This window comes from Bubalus kerabau, chromosome 2 (assembly GCF_029407905.1).
Source record: "Bubalus kerabau isolate K-KA32 ecotype Philippines breed swamp buffalo chromosome 2, PCC_UOA_SB_1v2, whole genome shotgun sequence".
In the NCBI taxonomy this organism is placed as follows: domain Eukaryota; kingdom Metazoa; phylum Chordata; class Mammalia; order Artiodactyla; family Bovidae; genus Bubalus; species Bubalus kerabau.
The window spans coordinates 52,288,513-52,309,571 of NC_073625.1; the positions used below are offsets into that span (position 1 = coordinate 52,288,513).

The 21,059-nt window shown below is 38.4% G+C and overlaps 1 non-coding gene across 1 annotated transcript; it reads left to right on the forward strand.

Annotated features, from left to right (window-relative positions):
- The first annotated feature begins 2,009 nt into the window (after positions 1–2,009).
- LOC129645210 (U6 spliceosomal RNA) lies at positions 2,010–2,116 on the forward strand. The gene has a single exon (XR_008711288.1). It is a non-coding gene; the product is annotated as a U6 spliceosomal RNA (small nuclear RNA).
- Positions 2,117–21,059: the final 18,943 nt, after the last annotated feature.

Here is a 21,059-nt window from a genome sequence, read left to right on the forward strand (position 1 = left end):
CTAGAGATCTCTTCAAGAAAATTAGAGATACCAAGGGAATATTTCATGCAAAGATGGGCTTGATAAAGGACAGAAATGGTAGGGACCTAACAGAAGCAGAAGATATTAAGAAGAGGTGGCAAGAATACACAGAAGAACTGTACAAAAAAGATCTTCATGACCCAGATAATCACGATGGTGTGATCACTCACCTAGAGCCAGACATCCTGCAATGTGAAGTCAAATGGGCCTTAGGAAGCATCACTATGAACAAAGCTAGGGGAGGTGATGGAATTCCAGTGGAGCTATTTCAAATCCTGAAAGATGAAGCTGTGAAAGTGCTGCACTCAATATCCCAGCAAATTTGGAAAACTCAGCAGTAGCCGCAGGACTTGGAAAAGGGCAGTTTTCATTCCAATCCCAAAGAAAGGCAATGTCAAAGAATGCTCAAACTACCACACAATTGCACTCATCTTACATGCTAGTAAAGTAATGCTCAAAATTTTCCAAGCCAGGCTTCAGCAATATCTGAACAGTGAACTTCCTGATGTTCAAGCTGGTTTTAGAAAAGGCAGAGGAACCAGAGATCAAATTGCCAACATCTGGTGGATCATGGGAAAAGCAAGAGAGTTCCAGAAAAACATCTATTTCTGCTTTATTGACTATGACAAAGCCTTTGACTGTGTGGATCACAATAAACTGTGGAAAATTCTGAAAGAAATGGGAATACCAGACCACCTGACCTGTCTCTTGAGAAATCTGTATGCAGGTCAGGAGACAACAGTTAGAACTGGACATGGAACAACAGACTGGTTCCAAATAGGAAAAGGAGTACGTCAAGGCTGTATATTGTCACCCTGCTTATTTAACTTCTATGCAGAGTACATCATGAGAAACGCTGGGCTGGAAGAAGCACAAGCTGGCATCAAGATTACCAGGAGAAATATCAATAACCTCAGATATGCAGATGACACCACCCTTATGGCAGAAAGTGAAGAGGAACTAAAAGCCTCTTGATGAAAGTCACAGAGGAGAGTGAAAAAGTTGGCTTAAAGCTCAACATTCAGAAAACAAAGATCATGGCATCTGGCCCCATCACTTCATAGCAAATAGATGGGGAAACAGTGGCAACAGTGTCAGACTTTATATTTTGGGTTCCCAAATCACTGCAGATGGTGATTGCAGCCATGAAATTAAAAGACGCTTACTCCTTGGAAGAAAAGTTATGACTAACCTAGATAGCATATTCAAAAGCAGAGACATTACTTTGCCAACAAAGGTCTGTCTAGTCAAGGCTATGATTTTCCCAGTCGTCATGTATGGATGTGAGAGTTGGTCTGTGAAGAAAGCTGAGCACCAAAGAATTGATGCTTTTGAACTGTGGTGTTGGAGAAGACTCTTGAGAGTGCCTTGAACTGCAAGGAGATCCAAGCAGTCCATTCTGAAGGAGATCAGCCCTGGGATTTCTTTGGAAGGAATGATGCTAAAGTTGAAACTCCAGTACTTTGGCCACCTCATGTGAAGAGTTGACTCATTGGAAAAGACTCTGATGCTGGGAGGGATTGGGGGCAGGAGGAGAAGGGGACGACAGAGAATGAGATGGCTGGATGGCATCACCAACCCGATGGACGTGAGTTTGCATGAACTCCGGGAGATGGTGATGGACAGGGAGGCCTGGTGCTGCGATTCATGGGGTCTCAGAGAGTCAGACACAACTGAGTGACTGAACTGAACTGAACTAAGGCTCTACACTTTGAAATGGTTACTTGAATTTTTTTCCAAATGATAAGCTATTTAAAAAACCATGTGAGCATTGAAAATCATGATTCATTAATATTTATGGAATCCTTATCAGTGTTATATATTAGTAAAAATAATGCCCATTTATATAATAAAGATTCTTTGTTCAATGTTTTATTACTGGACTCACGAAAAGAATGAATTTTTTGGTGAATGAAGGACAAATAAATGAAGGGATAAATGAATGATTATGGTTTTCCCTCATTTACCACCTTATAAAAATAATTATTGTGCTCGCTTCGGCAGCACATATACTAAAATTGGAACGATACAGAGAAGATTAGCATGGCCCCTGCGCAAGGATGAAACGCAAATTCATGAAGCGTTCCATATTTTTTAAATGCTGGAAAGGGTGTGGAGAAAAGGGAATCCTCTTGCACTGTTGGTGGGAATGCAAACTAGTACAGCCACTATGGAGAACAGTGTGGAGATTCCTTAAAAAACTGGAAATAGAACTGCTTTATGATCCAGCAATCCCACTGCTGGGCATACACACTGAGGAAACCAGAAGGGAAAGAGACACGTGTACCCCAACGTTCATCACAGCACTGTTTATAATAGCCAGGACATGGAAGCAACCTAGATGTCCATCAGCAGATGAATGGATAAGAAAGCTGTGGTACATATACACAATGGAGTATTACTCAGCCATTAAAAAGAATACATTTGAATCAGTTCTAATGAGGTGGATGAAACTGGAGCCTATTATACAGAGTGAAGTAAGCCAGAAAGAGAAACACCAATACAGTATACTAACGCATATATATGGAATTTAGAAAGATGGTAACAATAACCCTGTGTACGAGACAGCAAAAGAGACATTGATGTATAGAACAGTCTTATGGACTCTGTGAGAGAGGGAGAGGGTGGGAAGATTTGGGAGAATGGCATTGAAACATGTAAAATATCATGTATGAAACGAGTTGCCAGTCCAGGTTCGATGCACAATACTGGATGCTTGGGGCTGGTGCACTGGGATGACCCAGAGGGATGGAATGGGGAGGGAGGAGGGAGGAGGGTTCAGGATGGGGAACACATGTATACCTGTGGTGGATTCATTTTGGTATTTGGCAAAACTAATACAATTATGTAAAGTTTAAAAATAAAATAAAATTTAAAAAAATAAAAATAATAATAATTATTATTATTATCCTCATAATAATAATCCATTTATTTAATGAATGTATCTAGAGTATCTGTTTTATGCCAGGCACTTTGCAGTAGATATTATTATTCCTGATTTGTTGTTGTTGCTTTGTTATTATTATTATGGTTTCTATTCCCATTGCAATAAATCTAGAAATCAGAGAAATCTTAAAGCATGCACTTAGTGAAGCTGAAATTTTCATCCACAAACTCTGAATCAAATCTCAGAATTTAAAACTGGCTTACTAGTGTGGGGGTGGACCAATCTTTCCCAGGAATTTACACATGCTCATCTTCCTCTACATTCTTGCCTGGTTAATAACTATTCATTTTCAGAGTTCAACTCAGAAGATAGTTCAGGAAAGCCTTGTTCTGCTTTTCAGACTAATTTAGATTCTCATGTAGCACACTTTCATTATATCTTGAAACTTCCCTTCAAAATGTTTTACACAAACACTGTTAATGAATTCACTAAAAGCTTTTACTATTGGGTTGGCCAAACTGTTTGTTCAGGTTTTTTGGTAATACCTTATTTTCGATAAGATCAGTATTTTTCAGCTCTCCTAGTATAATGCAGGTTTTTGAGGGCAAAATCTATGTCTGTTTTACTTACTCTTAATTTGTAATCCTAGAGCAGGAAAATATGAAAGGATCAACAAATTGGCATTATTGGATGTATGAATGTGCTTGATAAATCATAAATTTTGAAGTCAAAAAAACGACACCAGAAGTGATCTTAAGGAGATCATCCAACCCACCCCCAAGAAACATATAACTTTTTTCATCTGTAAAATGGAAATAATGAAATCTAATTGATTATGAGAATAGTTTTAAGGTGGATTTCTGATACACAGCTGGTATTTGGTGAGTGCTCTATTTCTCATAATATTACAAAATGTGAGAAGTTTTGCCTGTTTGTTAATTACAACTGAGGTAGAAGAAAGCATCATCACTTATCTGACTGAAGCAAAGGAAATCAGGCATGAAGCCTAGAAAAATATAAATGATTTTTAAAGGATGAAAAGCCCAAATGTATTACATAACTTTAAACATCTAGATTATTCTTGCTTCACAGACAGGATGTTTTACTTAACTTTATACTAGCCTTGGAATTGAAGTAAGTAATCATAACACTGAAGATAAAGGACAAGTTTTAATAACATAAAAGAATCCGCCAGTCCATACCTAAGTGAAGCTCGTCTAATACAAATGGAAACAAAAATTGTTTACCGTTTCTATTAATGTTCTAGAAACCAGAAATTGCCTCAAAAGGCAACCAGGACTTGTATATGTGGGGTGGGGGTGATGAATGGGGTGGAGGAGTGGGTGGGTAAGGGAGGAGATTTTCTTAGAGATTATATGATTATCTCTAAGATTATCAAATTTGCTTCTCAAATTTAATGTGTACAAAAATCACTGTGGATTTTATTTTAAAATACACTTAAAAAAAAAAAAAAGAATGCAGATTCTGATCCTGGTGGTCTTGATTTGACCTGACATTCTGCATTTCTTTTTTTTTTATTTTTTTATTTTTAAACTTTACATAATTGTATTGGTTTTGCCAAATATCAAAATGAATCCCCCACAGGTATACATGTGTTCCCCATCCTGAACCCTCCTCCCTCCTCCCTCCCCATTCCATCCCTCTGGGTCATCCCAGTGCACCAGTCCCATGCATCCAGTATCCTGCATTGAACCTGCATTTCTAACAAGCTCCCAGGTGATGTCCCCAACAGTGGTTCAATAGTTAACAAAATATTGAAACACTATTAAGGAAAGAGCGGCCTGAGGAAAATTAGGGAAAATAAAATTTCACTTACTTTCATTAGACTGCAACTAGAAACTAAGAAATAGAATCTCCAAATTTATTTTGACCTCTGTCTTTTGACAAGTGATTTTGAGAATGCATTACTCAATATAGTGCAAAAGAAACCATAAACTTCTCAAATTATCTTCCTTGATCTTCTGTTTGAATGTAAGATTACCTCAAATTTTAAAATACTCCAAATTCAATTCAGTTTATTTCAACAAATGCTTGTTCATGGATATCATATGCAAAAGATAATTATAGCATTTAGGGGTTTGTCCAGATAAATTATGCATGGTCCCTGACCTCTTATACTTCATCGCGGGAGAAGACACTCATAAACAATTCAGTTTCAAGAAAGACTGTAAGTTCAAAAGATAAACAAAGTGCCACATTATTATGGGAAAGAGAGATCTATGCCCCCCTCAGGACAGCTGAGATGAAACTTTCTGACAGAAGTGGAATTCAAATTGGCTTTGAAGGACATGCAGGTATGATACAGGAGCCTTCTGGCTGAAGTACTTAGATGTGGGAGAACACAGGCTTTAAATACGTGTGTACATTTTTTTTGGCCAACCCAATATTGGGTTGAATTCTAATAGAAATCTACACTAGAAGGAAAGAAGGTATAAAAAATATCACATTACGTTTGGATGTCTTTAGAGTTTGCATATATACTGAATGCATTCTCTTAATATAATTTTAACATGTGCATGCATGCTCAGTCACATCCAGCTCTGTGCAACCCCATGGACTGTAGCCCACCAGGCTCCTCCATCCCTGGGATTCTCTAGGCAAGAATACCAGAGTGGGTTGCCATTTCCTATTCTCGGGGACCTTCCAAACCCAGGGATAGATTCCATGTCTCTTGCGTCTCCTGCATTGGCAGACAAATTCTTTATCACTATGCCACCATAATTTTAATATAAATAACTTTATTTAGTCTAGTTTTTAACATAATTAATATGTTATTTTTTAAGGGAAACAATCTTTAAAAAAAAAACGTTTATTTGGCTTTAGCTGGTCTTAATTGTGGAACATGAAATCTTTGATCTTTATTGCCCATAAGACATCTTTAGCTGGGGTGTGTGGGATCGTTACGTGCCTCATGTGGGATCTAGCTCCTTGAGCAGGGATCAAACCCATGACCCCTACTTTGGGAGCACGGAATCTTAGCCACTGGACCACCAAAAAAGTCCCAATATAAGCTGGCTTTTAACAGTCAAATATAATTCCGTAATTCGGTGATTAAGGTCATATATTATATTTAAATTATACATAGACAATAAAATAAAATCAAAACCACTTTAGAATGCTGTAACTATAAAGTGGCCTTTTCCAGGTGGTGCTAGTGGTAAAGAATTCACCTGCCAATGCAGAGACTCAAGAGATGCAGGTTTGATCTCTGGTTTGGGAAGATCCCCTGGAGGAGAAAATGGCAATCCTCTCCAGGATTCTTCCTGGAAAATCCCACAGACAGAGGAGCCTGATGGGCAACAATCCATAGATTCACAATGAGCTGGACAGGACTGAGTGACTGGGCACATGCACACACAGCTACAAAGTATGTTCAGACATTAAATCTTTAAGTAATCAGTAATGACATCTAATGAGGTAAGCTTTAATGATGAACTTGAATATTACTGTAAAAGCATTTTTTGTCTCATTTCCATGTAGTAATTCTGGTTTCTAAAAGTAAAAAGAAGACACACATGGGAAGGAGGCTTATCAATTCAGTGGCCTGGCTTGCTGATCACTCTTCTTTTCTTGAAGGATAGCATCAATACTAAAATGATGATTTGAAATGTCATCATTTGCTTTTTTTATAATTTGGGGTATAGTTTTACATCTCAGATATTTTTAGATAAATATTTAAAATAAATAACTGAATAGTGGCAGGCAGTTTGGACTTGTGATCTACAATATTTTTACTCAAATGTTATTTTCACCTAAAACATATTTTAGCATTCACTTACTTGTTTTTTTCACACTTCTACTGGGCCCCTTCCAATTTTAATATATGACAAAAAAAGTACCATGGGAAATGATTGCACTACTTTATGAGTTAACTTCTTCATAGAAGAAGAGTAGTGTGTTTAGGAAGGTAGCACTTAAATAACTCTGACTTAGGTCAGTGAAACCTAAGTTTATAGGTTTATAATCTTTATTTTGCTCTTATGACATATTTAATTCATTCAGAAGAGGGAACATGGTGCCCTCTAAAGAAACTCTAGCCAACTGAGTATTGTAAAGAGTGCCATCTGCTCAAATAAGCTCCATTTTTAAACTTCAAAATGTTGTAACTTATCACTTATTTCTTTCCTTACATAATAAATTACATAAATCCTGATTTTTTTTTTCTAGTTAGAGAATTAAGCCTCTTTCACTATAGTGTAACCCCAGCTCAAATAAAAGTAATAAAAGGTATCTTGGTACCAGTTGGGATGGTTTAGATGGCAAATAATAAGAAAACCAAAATGGAAATGTACTAAATTCCAAAACAAGATGTTCAGAGGCAGAATGACTCTGGGGTTAGTCATTTTGGTGGCTTCACACAGCATCAAGGATTAAGGTTCTTTCTGCATTGTAAGTCCTGCCATTCTCTCTGTGATGACCTCTCCACAGTCTAGTTTAGCCCATAGTTAGGTGGCTACTGCAGTTCAAGATATCACACGCAGACATGACAAAATCTGCAGGAAGAAGAGGGCTACCTCTGCCAATATGTCTTTCTATGAGCCAAGAGACCATTTCAAAGAAACTCCAAGCATACATCCTTTATAGCTCACTAGCCAGAGTTGAATACCAATCATTGTCCTGTAACTAAGATATGGCTAGCTTAGATTAGTAGTCCATAATGTATGATCTACAGACTTCTGGCTGTCCCTTAACTTATTTCAGGTATTGGCAAAACCAGTCAATCCTAGAGGAAATCAACTGAATATTCGCTGGAAGGACTGATGCCAAAGCTGAAGCTCCAGTACTTTGGCCACCTGATATGAAGAACTGACTCATTGGAAAACACCCTGATGCTGGGAAAGATTGAGGGCAGGAGGAGAAGGGGGTGACAGAGGATGAAATGGTTGGATGGTACCACCAACCCAATGGACATGGAGCAAACTGCAGGAAATTGTGAAGGACAGGGACGCCTGGCATGCTGCAGTTCAAGTGACCACAAAGAGTTGGACGTGACTTAGTGACTAAACAACAATAACAATTGGCAAAACCAAAACTAGTGTCATAAAAATAACGCAGGGTTATTTGCTTTTTTGTGTGTTGAAATTTGCACTTTGCACATTGCAAAGGCAATGATGGGTAAAACAGTTGCTGACTTAGCACCAGCTGAGCAGTGGCATCAGATTAAAAAGTTACTGCATTTGAGAGCTTGTTTCACTTAAGAATCTCCTTGATGAAGCAGTAAAAATTATTGACACAGCAAATAGCAAATTTTGGTACATCAACTATATCTCAATGAAAATTTTTGACTTGTACAGATTTCTTACTAGTTTGTGTGGGGAAATGGAAAATGTAAACAACAACAACAAAACTTCTATTGTGGGCCACAGTACATTTAGGAAGAGTTCTTATTCAATTCTTTGAGTCATACGCTGAATCAGCAACTATTTCTATTGTTGTTGTTTAGTTGCTAAGTCATGTCCCACTCTTTTGTGACTCCATGGACTGTAGCCTGCCGGGCTCCTCTGTCCGTGGGATTTCCCAGGCAAGAATAATGGAGTGAGTTGCCATTTCCTTCTCCAGGGGATCTTCGCACCCGTGGTATCGAACCTATGTCACCTGTATTGCGGGTGGATTCTTTACACTGAGCCAACTGGGAAGCCCACTATTTTCATAGACTACCATTTTTTCTTGAATGAAACCCGATGGATACATTGTGGTTACTAGACATGAGCATTTGCAGATATTATTTTGAAAGAAAAAAAAAAGTGTCAGTGATGTCAAGGAAAACCACTGACATTAATTGCAGCCAATGATAAAATATTAGCTTCTAAGCAAAAATTGGAATTTGAGTATACTACTTTCTGTTACCAGGAGCTGTACAGCTTCCTAATACTAAAGATGTTTCTGATGAGGTTGATAATGTTGTTAATAAATGTGATCTTTTGCTATTGTAAAATGAAATGTAAAATTTGGAAGATATTCATGACACTGAACCAACATTTTCTAAATGACCAGTGAATATTGTTGTAAAACTATGTATGAATTAAAGATTCATGATTAGTGCATATAAATTATATGCATTATTCTGCATATAAAACTGAAGAATTTTAATTTAACCAGGACCAAAAATTTTGGAAATATATTTTCAAATTTCACAACACTATTGTTAAGAAGTGATCACTTGTAAAGTTTTGGTTCTATCAAAGAAGAATATCCACAATTTTATGAAAAGGCTATTGAAATAACTTCATATTTCCAACAGTCTAATAGCATAGGTAGTTTTTTCAGTCTTCAAACAAAATGACATAATACAACAAACTGAATGCAAGGCAGGTGGGAGAGTCTAGCTATCCCCTATTAAGAGAGCTATTAAAGGAGCTTGTAAAAATATAAAACAGTGCCACTTTTTAAACGAATTGCTTTGATTTTAGAAAATGTAGCAATTGTTCATATGTTATTTATGCTAATGAATATTAATAGCCTTATTTTGATATTTTAACAAATATTTAATGTATATATTTAATGAATATTTTCAGCATTTCCCAGGCTTAACTTCTAATATATTAAATGCTGATAGATATATAATCCTAAATGCTCTTTGGGGTCCTCAGTCTTTGAAGCTATAATGGAGTCTGGAGACAGTCTGAGGATGTATGGACCAATCAGGAGTCCCCTTTTGGGTCTAGAAGCAGGGCATTCTCTCTTGAGGCCATGATTACCTTGGAAGAGGAGGGAATGGAAACGTAGAACTGTTAGAAGGGTTGAAGATGGGAGAATGGATGTTGGAAAGCAAGCAACAATACTTGCTGAAATCTACAAGACCATTACATTTCACTGACAGTGTCTTGAATGGCTAATTAAATCAGTAGTTTTCAAACTGTGCTGTTTGGAATTTTTAAAAATGGAGGGCATTGGCACACTGGGAATCAGAGTTTCAGGATCTACTGCTCCAATCAGAACCACTACAAGTACATATTTTTTACATATTGGACTTCCTCTTAAGATTCATTTAAGAAATAATCTGTGGAAGAATATGCTTGAATACCACTACTTTAACATTTCTCTTGTGGACATGTACACTTCTGATAGCTAATCTCACAAATCAGGCCTTAAACTTTTTAAAGATCAGATTACAGTATTATTCTCCATTTTAGGCTAAATATCAGAGCCCAGTGCTTTATACTAAATTACCATAATGCTGGTTAAATTCAAATAACTTTTCAAGTGGGCATTTCCCCCTATTTTTGCAGGCCATATTTGTAAATCAAAGAATTTCATCTTGGAGATAACTGTGTACAGAGATTGGAATGGTAAAATCTGTGTGTATTTGAGGTTTGAGTGTTTTATAAATGGTCATCGTGAGTCTGGATGTATTTCTAGGATGCGTAATAACACTATTTAATTTGAAAAAGAACTTAATCTTCAAAGACATTTGCAAAAATGGTAGGTAATTGATCTCTGTAACAAGACCTTCAAATGGACAGTTATCTCCATTCTTATCTTCCAAGGAGAATATTGAGACCCCAAAGATGAGTAGGGCTTCCCTGGTAACTCAATGGTAAAAGAATCTGCCTACAATGCAGGAAATCCAGGTTCAATCCCTGGGTTAGGAAGATCCCCTGGAGAAGGAAATGGCAATCCATTCCAGTATTCTTGCCTGGGGAATCCATGGACAGAAGAGCCTGGTAGACTACAGTCCATGGGGTTGCAAAGAGTCAGACACAACTTACTGAGTAAACAACAACAAGTCTTATTAAGCATGTAGAAGTGAAGGAAATATGCTTATGCAATGTGGTCACAGTTGAGCAAGGTAGTTGAGCTTTAAAGACCAGTAGAAAGGAGCCAACATCACAGAGACTTAAATTCTATTCAGGGTGTTCCTGGGGAGACAACCATAGCACTAGCCTTCTAGGCAGACCAGAGTTATAGGGGGAAAAAAGTGCCTGTGATAAATAAAGTGGGCCAGAAGATATATTAGCTCAGACAAGGAGCAATAATATCGATGTTGAGCCACTCAATTCTCTGTTAAATTATATTGTTAATGATTGGATAGAATGCAAAGCTTTACAGAATCATAATTCTGAATGTGTCCCCCATCCCCTGTTAATACCCCGTTTCTGCTCTTGAAGATTTCTTCTTACCAAATAACTGTATATTTAACTCTTTGCTCTAAAATGAACATATTTACTTATTACTATTGGTGGTGGTGGTGGTTTAGTCACTAAGCTGTGTCTGACTCTTGTGACCTAGCCTGCCAGGCTCTTCTGTCCATGGGATCCTCCAGGCAAAAATTCTGGAGTGGGTTGTCATTTCCTTCTCCAGGGGATCTTCCCAATCCTGGAATCAAACCCAGATCTCCTGCATTGCAGGCAGATTCTTTACGGACTGAGCTACCGTTATCTTAAAAAAATAATAATTAAAAACCCAAATGGACATTTTGGCCAACTCAATATATTCTAAATATTCATTTGCCTTCCCTCAAAAAAAAAATGCTTGTATTCAGGTTGTCAAACTATGATATGAATGCTATAGAGGGAATATGGTATTTTTCAAAGTTATAAATTTCCTGTAGCGTAGGGACAATCTTTAAATAGGAGCCTAGCATCTCCACATAGGTTGTTCTCATGATGTCTAACATTTAAGTACCCCATACAGCATCTCTGCGGAGCCTAGCATCTCCACATAGGTTGTTCTCATAATGTCTAGCATTTAAGTACCCCATACAGGCACTGTTCCAAGCACTTTACAGATACTGACTCATTTGAGCCTCACAACAACTTAATTCAACCTACTGCCCTTAATTGTATTTTACAAATGAAGCTGATACTAATTTATATTGTTCTGAGTTACACAGCTAGGGAGGGGTAGAGCTGGGATTCAAAATTAGCTAATCTGGCTCCAAAATCAGCACACTCCACCACTAAACTATGCACTTTAATTAAGTGTGTAGTGGGAAGAATGAACTGGGATAGAAAAAGAAAAATATGACCTTGGTTCTTGGTTATTGTTATTATATGTAGCTCTCGCTTCACCAATGGCTCAGCAGGTAAAGAATCCACCTGCAATCCAGGAGACATAGGAGATGTGGGTTCCATCCTTGGCTCAGGAAGATGCCCAGGAGGAGGAAATGGCAACCCACTCCAGCATTCTTGCCTGGGAAATTCCATGGACAAGGGGCCTGGTGGGCTACAGTCCATGGGGTCCTAAAGAGTCATACAGAACTGAGCATACATGCACGCACACTTACTGAATAAGAACAAAAATTCTTTTCCCCTCTTATCTCACATCAAAGAACCATGAGGACCATTCACTGGGTGACTGGATAAGCCTTTAGCCAGTGGGATCAATTTCTGTGTTCCAAGGCATCCTTAATTTATACTGAGATTCATACTGAGTGTTGCAAAAAAATATTAATCAATATGCATATTAGTATTCAAAGATCACTGTGAACCAAGCTCTTTTTTCTTTATTTACTTAGAGGGTTATTCTCCTTAGTGTTGCTGCTGCTGCTAAGTCACTTCAGTCGTGTCCGACTCTGTGCGACCCTATGGACTGCAGCCTACTAGGCTCTTCTATCCATGGGATTTTCCAGGCAAGAGTACTGGACTGGGGTGCCATTGCCTTCTCTGTCTCCTTAATGTACCCCTCCAAAGAGGTGCAGATTCAGGTGTTGATGTCAGAAGATAATACTTTTAAATTCCTCCTGTATCACCATGACTGCTCTATGCAAACTGGTCTTTCTATGATGCTTCCACAATGTGAAGTTACATGACTTGCGTAGCAGGAAGGAAAAGCGTGAAGATATTCAACAACCACGTGATTTCTCACCTCAACTATGATCACTGCCATCACTAATGACTTGAGACAGCTCAGTGGGTATTTCTCTTTAATCATTATATATCCAAATGCTTGCATTTATATCAGCATGTGAACTATTCTAGAGATTTTTGCCATTATCATTGTGGCACCAAATATAATTCACAAAGGAAATTTGCAAAATTTCAAAAATATTGAATTAGAATTTTTGCCATCCTCTCCAAAATATCCTAAAGCAAGCATGAATCTGATGTTCCAAACTTAAGATTACTGTTGGAAAAACCTGAGTCATATCCCAATTCTCCTTCTCCTTAGCTTTATGACTTTATGTAATTGACTTAATGGCCCTTTCATTCTGTTCCTTAACCGTAAAATGAATATAATATTACCTCTCAGGATGATGTGAGGATTTAATGAGAACATGAGCATAAAGTACTGGAATAGACTAGGGTCAATTCAGGCTATTTATTTTTGAATGAAAAGTTTCAGCTTATCAAAGACAGTTTCTCTTTATGATAGTTCATAGAATCTCTTCCCCATTGAGACCATGTTCTGCAATCTTTAATCTCAAAGGAGGATGGCAATCCTGAATCTGTCATCATGGACAGTGACAAATCTGAAATAGCCCAATTCTCTCTCATCCTGTTTTTCAAGAGTTAACTGATGCCATTATAATATCGATGGATGAGCTACTACTTCATTTGCCAGCCACACATTGGAGAAAATCTCATCTTATTCAGGCTTCAAACCTAGGGTCCTGGCAGAGTCTCCTGGGGAATGTTTTAAAAATGCAAATTCATCAAGCTCTGCTCACTTGGGTCATGAAGCATGGGGCCTATGAGTCTGCATTTTTATTCTTCTCCAGTGATAAGGGGGTCCCTGGAGTAGGAAATGGCAACCCACTCAAGTATTCTTGCCTGGAGAATCCCATGAACAGAAGGCCTGGTAGGCTACAGTCCATAGGGTTGCACAGAGTCGGACATGACCGAAGTGACTTAGCATGAGCACATGATAAGGGGGTGGCCAGGACTTCTCCTGTCCTCTGACCCCCTTTTAAAACTCATTGCCTTAGGTCGTAGCTACTCAGTGTTGTCCATGGACCCCCAGCAACACCCACAGTTGGGAACTTGTTAGAATTGCAAAACCCCAGGCCTCCCTGCCCAAACCAACTCAATCAGAACCTGAATTTTCACATGATTCCCATGGATCTGTGTGTGTGACGTCTGAGAGCACTAACTTCGACTTTGTTTTTTTTACTTTTCTCTCCACTACCCTGAGCCTATAAATTTCTTTTGAGTCATTCCTCTAAGAAGTATTTGGCAGGCAACTAAGAAAAGTTGGGGGCTTCTCTGGTGCCTCAGATGGTAAATAATACACCTGTAATGCAAGAGACCTGAGTTTGATCCTTGGTTCAGAAAGATCTCCTGGAGAAGGAAATGGATACCCACTCCAGTATTCTTGCCTGGAGAATTCCATGGACAGTGGAGTCAAATCTTTAAAAAGTCTTGATTCTGTGGGTTCTAATTCCTAATTCTCTGGGCTTCTCTGGTGGCTCAGATGGTAAAGAATCTGCCTCCAATGCGGGAGACTTGGGTTCAATCCCTGGGTTGGGAAGATCCATCCCTGGAGAAAGGAATGGCTACCCACTCCAGTATTCTGACCTGGAGAATTCCATGGACAGAGGAGCCTGGCAGGCTACAGTCCATGGAGTTGCAAAGAGTTGGACACTACTAAGCAACTTTATCTATATATCTATGGTCTATCTATCTATGTATATCTGTATATAGATTATCTATCATCTATCTGTTTCATCTATCTATTTATTGGTGTGGGTGGGACCTTAGGTATGGGGCCTTCCTTCAAGTATAGGATCTTACTGTTGTGGATTTGCCAGCATGGGTTTTCATGGCTTCACGGTTAAACCTTTAAATACCTGCTATTCTGGAGAAAGAATTTATTGATGTTCCTCTGGGGACTAATATTCTAGTATAACAGAGCAGAGGTGGGTGAGAAGGACATATTTTGATAGCTTAGAGAGCTGAATGAGGCAGCAATAAAAATAATATTTCAAAACAGTTAAGCTGTCACCCTAAGAAACTCTAAATGGTATGTCAAACAAGAAAGCACTCTACCAAAGTAATTCATTATTGAATGCATATGTCTGTAATTTGATTTGCAAGAAGTAAAAAAATGAAATGTTATGGAAAGACTGTTTTCCTACACTTTATAATTATTGGTTACATTGACATTGACTGTATTTGAGTCTTTGGTGAGTAAAGGGTATGCCTACATCTGTGGTATAATTTCTGCAGTTTTTCAGGACTTTCTGGAGTTCTCGTTAAGTGTACATAAGATCTAGACCAATTTTTAATATAAAAAAATACCATTCCTCAAATATCATATATTAATGGATATAGATGAAATCTGGGAAAATGATACTGATCCACCTATTTGCAGGGCAGGAAGAGATGCAGTCTTAGGGAACAGACTTGTGAACACAGCGGGGAGGGAGAGGGTGGATGAATTGAGACAGTAGCTCTGAAATGTATATACTACAGGGTTTAAAACAGAGAGCTAGTGGGAAGCTGCGATAAAACACAGGGAGCTCAGCTCGGTGCTCTGTGATGACCTAGAGGGGTGGGAAAGGGAGGTGGGAGGGAGGCTCAAGAGGAAGGGGATATACGTGTACTCCGTGATTCACATTGTCGTACAACAGGAACTAACACAACATGGTAAAGCAATTGCTGTTGTTCAGTCTCTCAGTCTGGGTGCGACTCTTTGCGACCCCGTGGACTGCAGCACGCCAGGCTTCCCAGTCCTTCACTGTCTCCCAGAGTTTGCTCAAACTCATGCCCATGGAGTCGGTGATGCCATCCAACCATCTCATCCTCTGTCATCCCCTCCTCCTCCTGCCCTCAATCTCTCCCAGCAACAGGGTCTTTTCCGATGAGTCAGATCTTTGCATCAGGTGGCCAAAGTAATTATCTCCCAATAAAAAATAAACAGAAGCAAAACAAAATTCCTCAAGCTCTGTCAAGCTCCAACCTTGATGCCACTGGAATAACGTGTACACAGTGCATCCTCCAAGCCAGTGCAGGTAACAGATCTAAAGCCATTCATTCTTTCGAGTATATAGCAATATATTTTCCCAGTGGTGGATTTTGCATTGATGAGGAAGAGTAGCTACTTAACTATATGATAAGCAAATCTGCAGTATGCATTCTTCAGGCACATCTAGAGGACTGGAAAACAAACATCTATGTCTCTTATTTGTGAGGAGGCTGCTTTCTTGTAACTTTTATAATCACAGGCCCGGCTAAGTAGGTATCAAAATTGAAATAATTTCACATTTTTCATTTCACATGCCACTTGCCTATAACCTCCTACACTATCCTTATTAAATTTGTCCTTGAAGAGAACAGCTTCCTGTAAACATAAACAACTTAGAAATTAAATAGAGGGGCAGGGTTCAGTTGATTATGCACAGCTAAATTGCATTTTATTCACCTGGAAATAGAATATGCATATGTTTTCATTCAAAGTGATGGAAGATACTTTAGATATCTAAGATCAGCACGCATCTTAATGTGGCTTCTATTTGAAAAGAACAAAAAATCAGCTGTGTTTGACAGGTGTCGTGTTTTGAATTTGAATGAGATGGTAGTTGGATATGATGGTTGACTCCCTACAAAAGAAGAGCTGTGTCAGCCTCCATGAAGACTTACTTCAGATCGCGATGGCTTATCTACAAATAATAACCTTCAACGTTCAAATTAACCCTTTTCCCCAGTAGATTTATTCCCACAACCCTTGCAACACCCCCCCCCACTCCCTCCGCCCCGTTAATGGTGCTCTTATAGGGCAACACTGACATCACGTGGTAAGTAAACAACCTCAAAGAGTAACTTGTTCTCTCTTAAGTTACGGTGGACCTCGAAGGCACAGAGATACTATCAAATCCTCGCTTTTCCTTCAGTGTCGTCCATTCAATTGAGGGAAAGACATAGAGTATTAAAAAGAAAAGAGAGAAAAAAAACATAATCATGGAACTCTAATTATTTTCAATACACACATGGGTGAACACACATGAGTGCATGCACGTGACATGGATGTCCTTGGGGTTATTTTGCCCTTTCATTGATTAATTTCAGAGATGATTACTGTATTAAGTGTTAGTCACTCAGTCATGTCTGACTCTTTGTGACCCCATGGACTGTAGCCAACCAGGCTCCTCTGTCCATGGGCTTTCTCAGGCAAGAATACTGGAATGGGTCTCTATTTCCTCCTCCAGGGGATCTTTCCAACCCAGGGATTGAACCTGGGTCTCCAACATTGCAGACAGATTCTTTACCATCTGAGCCACCAGGATAGCCTGGCTATTATTAAGAAATGCTTCCAAAGATACAGAAATTTTAAAGCAATGCTTCTGAGATTTGACAAATAAGCCAAGTGCCACACTATGAAGTGATTCAGGGTGATAGTGCACGCTGAATGAGATTGATAACATTTTTTTTTTTTTCAAATAGCTGGAGGTGCAGTATCTGCAGACTTCATAATCAGCCTCCGTGTTTTGACTTAATGTATAGAATTCAGCAACCTGCAGTAGTAGGGTGATCAGCTACTAAGGTGACCACTTTGGTTCTCTCTAGTCCCCTGAAGGAAATGGCAACCCACTCCAGTACTCTTGCCTGGAGAATCCCATGGACAGAGGAGCCTGGCAGGCTGCAGTCTGTGAAGTCACAAGAGTTGGACACGACTGAATGACTAAACCACTCCCCCAGATCCAGCTACGAAAACTCACATGGGAAGCACAGATAACCAACAAATAACAGATGTGAAACTTTGGGATGCTAAGTAATACAATTAATAATAAAGAAAATATGTAGTCTTTCGTCATTTTCTCCTACATTTTAAAGAAATAATGTCAAAAATTAGTCATTTCACTCTCATGTGTTTCTTATTTTTTCCTATTTAGAGATTGATACAAAGACGTTTAAGTTAATAAAAGTGTCGATTTCATTAACCTAAGGAGTAGCAAAGAGTCCAACTCAACTCAACTAAAGAGCAACAACAACAAAAGGGATACTGAGTTTTTTTTTTAATTAATGAAGATTAAATTTCCAAAGTAATCTATCAGATTGTAGTGATTTCTAGTTCATTCATTCATAAATAATTTTTTTATAATTGTCTCTATTTGAAAAAGTAATCATCTTTCATTAAAATAGTAGATGATTATTTGAGAACTACCAATGTTAGTAATTAAAACAGTTGTTTTAGAAATCGCTATCCAGTGGGTATTACTGAGAGTAAAGGCAGAATATAAAAGGGTAAAAGAGAATATAATAGAATAGCCAGCACAATATCTAATAAACAAAGTGTAAAAGTTGCATTTGCTTCGTATGATTGTCATGCTGAGATTATGATACTGCCCTTTGCCCCCTGGTGGTTATAGAGTTAACAAATACTTGTTGATTCTAGTGCTATTAGATTTGTTTCAAAATTCTGCAAAAGTAATTGACATGGTAACATATAGTTCATTGGGCGGAACATAAAAGCTATGAAAGTAATGCTGTGCTTTGATGCCCATAGTTCCCTTGTCTTCTGCAATATTCCCTCAAAAGAAGCATTTTTCTTCTTACAGTCAATCCTGGTTATCTTCAACTTTCAACTCAGGCAAAGTCCTTTCTAAAGACATCTGGTGTCGCTTGATCTCTTACGAGGTAGTCCAGGAAAATTCCGATAAAGTCAGAATAATGCACAGAGTTTCTGGGATGACGGAATAGCACACGCATCACCCAGTCACTGCTCATCTCGTCACTTCAATTCTGCTCCTTTCACCAGCCCAGCCTTCAGAAAAAGACACCTTTGATCATCTTTGGATGGATTTACTCAAATACTCTCCCATGGTAGCAGTAAGATGTGATTTAAAATATGAAAATAGTGATAAGCTCATTTCTTTATATTTCTATCATCCTAATGGCAAATATTTGCAAAATATGCAAAATGGCAAAAAAAAAATCAAAGCAAGTATTTCCTTAACAGTTTCTCACCTGGTATTCTGACAAACCTCAGGTATTGTTTTTCATGATCTCTTTGTATCACCTCAGATATTTACATGTGGATTTATTCTGTCAATTTTACTTCAAAAAAGAAAGGAACAGGGAAGAAAGAAAGAGGCTTTCTTTTATTTAGTTTGGAAATGATCACATATCAGTGATATTTCATCAGTGAAGATTATATAAGGATGCCCCATGTGCCTCACCTCCTTTTCAGGAATCATGTCTACTGGGAAAGCAAGTGAAATTGTCATGGATGTCTTATTGGGACATCTATTTTCCTATTTCTAGAACAAGTAAATTTTCACCTTTCATAAGAACTTAATTTTAGTTGCATGTGTGTATGTATCATCTGGTTTCAGTAAAGGATTGGGGGATTAATCTGTCCTATAGTGCAATGTGGTAAACAAGTGAGAAAACAGAAAACCAGAAAAAGAAAGCCATTTGGGTGCCCTCTTGTGGAGCAAGGCAGCACTGCAGGGATTCAAATTGGACCATGACTATTAGCATTTGGAAATAAGTATCATGTAAGAAAATAAAGAAAGCTGAGACAGATAAAAAAGACAAAGGCCAAAGGAGATGATGGGGCACTTCTTTTAGGCAACTGTTGAAAAATAGCACAAATGTTTGCAACATCTGTAATGGACATTTAAAGAATAAGGTACAAAAAAGCATCCAGGTATATAATAAAAACAATAATCCACTCTATTTGTACTTTTTAAGATTCTGATGTTACATAAACCCTTGTCTGTTTGTTCAGAAATTACCAGTTTACCATTGATTAACTTGTGTCAATAATAAATATTCCCAGGTAGTATCTCCTTTTGTAAATTAGTGGTGATGGGCATTTCTATTGAAATGGAAAAATGAGGAAGCTCTCTTTGCAGTGTGAATTGTAGAGTGCATCTCTGAAATGTGGTTCACATTAAAAATGCAACTGCTAATGAAGAGGACAAAAATGTGACTTTAAAAGACAATGCCGTGTCTATTCCCAATAAAATCATGGGAAATACACTAGTGGGTATTATAGGAAAGACAAATTGTCTAGTGTAAGTTTAATAGTGAAAGTCACTCAGTCATATCCAACTCTTTGCAGCCCCATGGACTTATACAGTAGTCCATGGAATTCTCCAGGCCAGGATACTGGAGTGGGTAGCCTTTGCCTTCTCCAGGGATCTTCCCAACCCAGGGATCAAACTCAGGTCTTCCACATTGCAGGCAGATTTATTTACCAGATGAGCCACAAGGGAAGCCCAAGAATACTGGAGTGGGTAGCCTATCCCTTCTCCAGCGGATCTTCCCAACCCGGGAATCAAACTCGGGTTTCCTGAATCGCAGGCAGATTTTTTACCAACTGAGCTACATAAGTTTAATGGAAAATGGGAAAAATAAGGAACTAAAGCTTTCCTGGATGTCATTGTTAAAGTGTAAATAGGTTCCAGGCACCACTGAACCTGGGTTAATAAAGTAACAGTGCTTATGCAACTAAGTGGGCTGAATGTGTCTAAAGAGGAGGAAAAAGCAAGGAAATAAAGATGAGATAAAGGGTAAATTGCTAAATTAATATTTCTTTCTTTGTTTTGAAACTAACAGGAAAGTTGCATGAATATTGTGAAGATACCTTTAGGAAGAATAGAGTAGGAACTACTCTATATATACTACTGTATAAAAACAAGAACATTGCCCCAAATAATCCAAATCAACCTTTTAAAAACTTTTGAAAAGTGAGAGTCACCCAGTCATATCCAACTCTTTGCAATCCCATGGACTGTAGCCTGCCAGGCTCCTCTGTCCATGGAACTCTCCAAGCAAGAATACTAGAGTGGGTAGCCATTCCCAAACCCAGGGATCGAACCCAGGTCTCCTGCATTGCAGGTAGATTCATTACTGTCTGAGCCACCAGTGAAGCCCAAGACTTCTGGAGTGGGTAGACTATCCCTTCTCCAGCAGATCTTCCTGACTCAGGAATTGAACTGGGGTCTCCTGCATTGCAGGTGGATTCTTTACCAGCTAAGCTACCAAATGTTTGCAATGATATTGGGAGGTTTACTCCGAAAAAACAGCTACAAGTCATAAATGAAAGTGAGCTTTGTGGGATTTCTTTTACTTGTTCTATTCCTACCCCTCCATAGGTTGGAAAACCAAAAGCCTTACTACCATGGTGACTATGAAAAATAACAGCTTAGCAATGACCAGAAAGGGAGTAGAATGGGCTTGAATGTGTCTCCCCCCAAAATACATCCACAGAATTAACACAATCTGGAAGCTTCCTGTAAAGT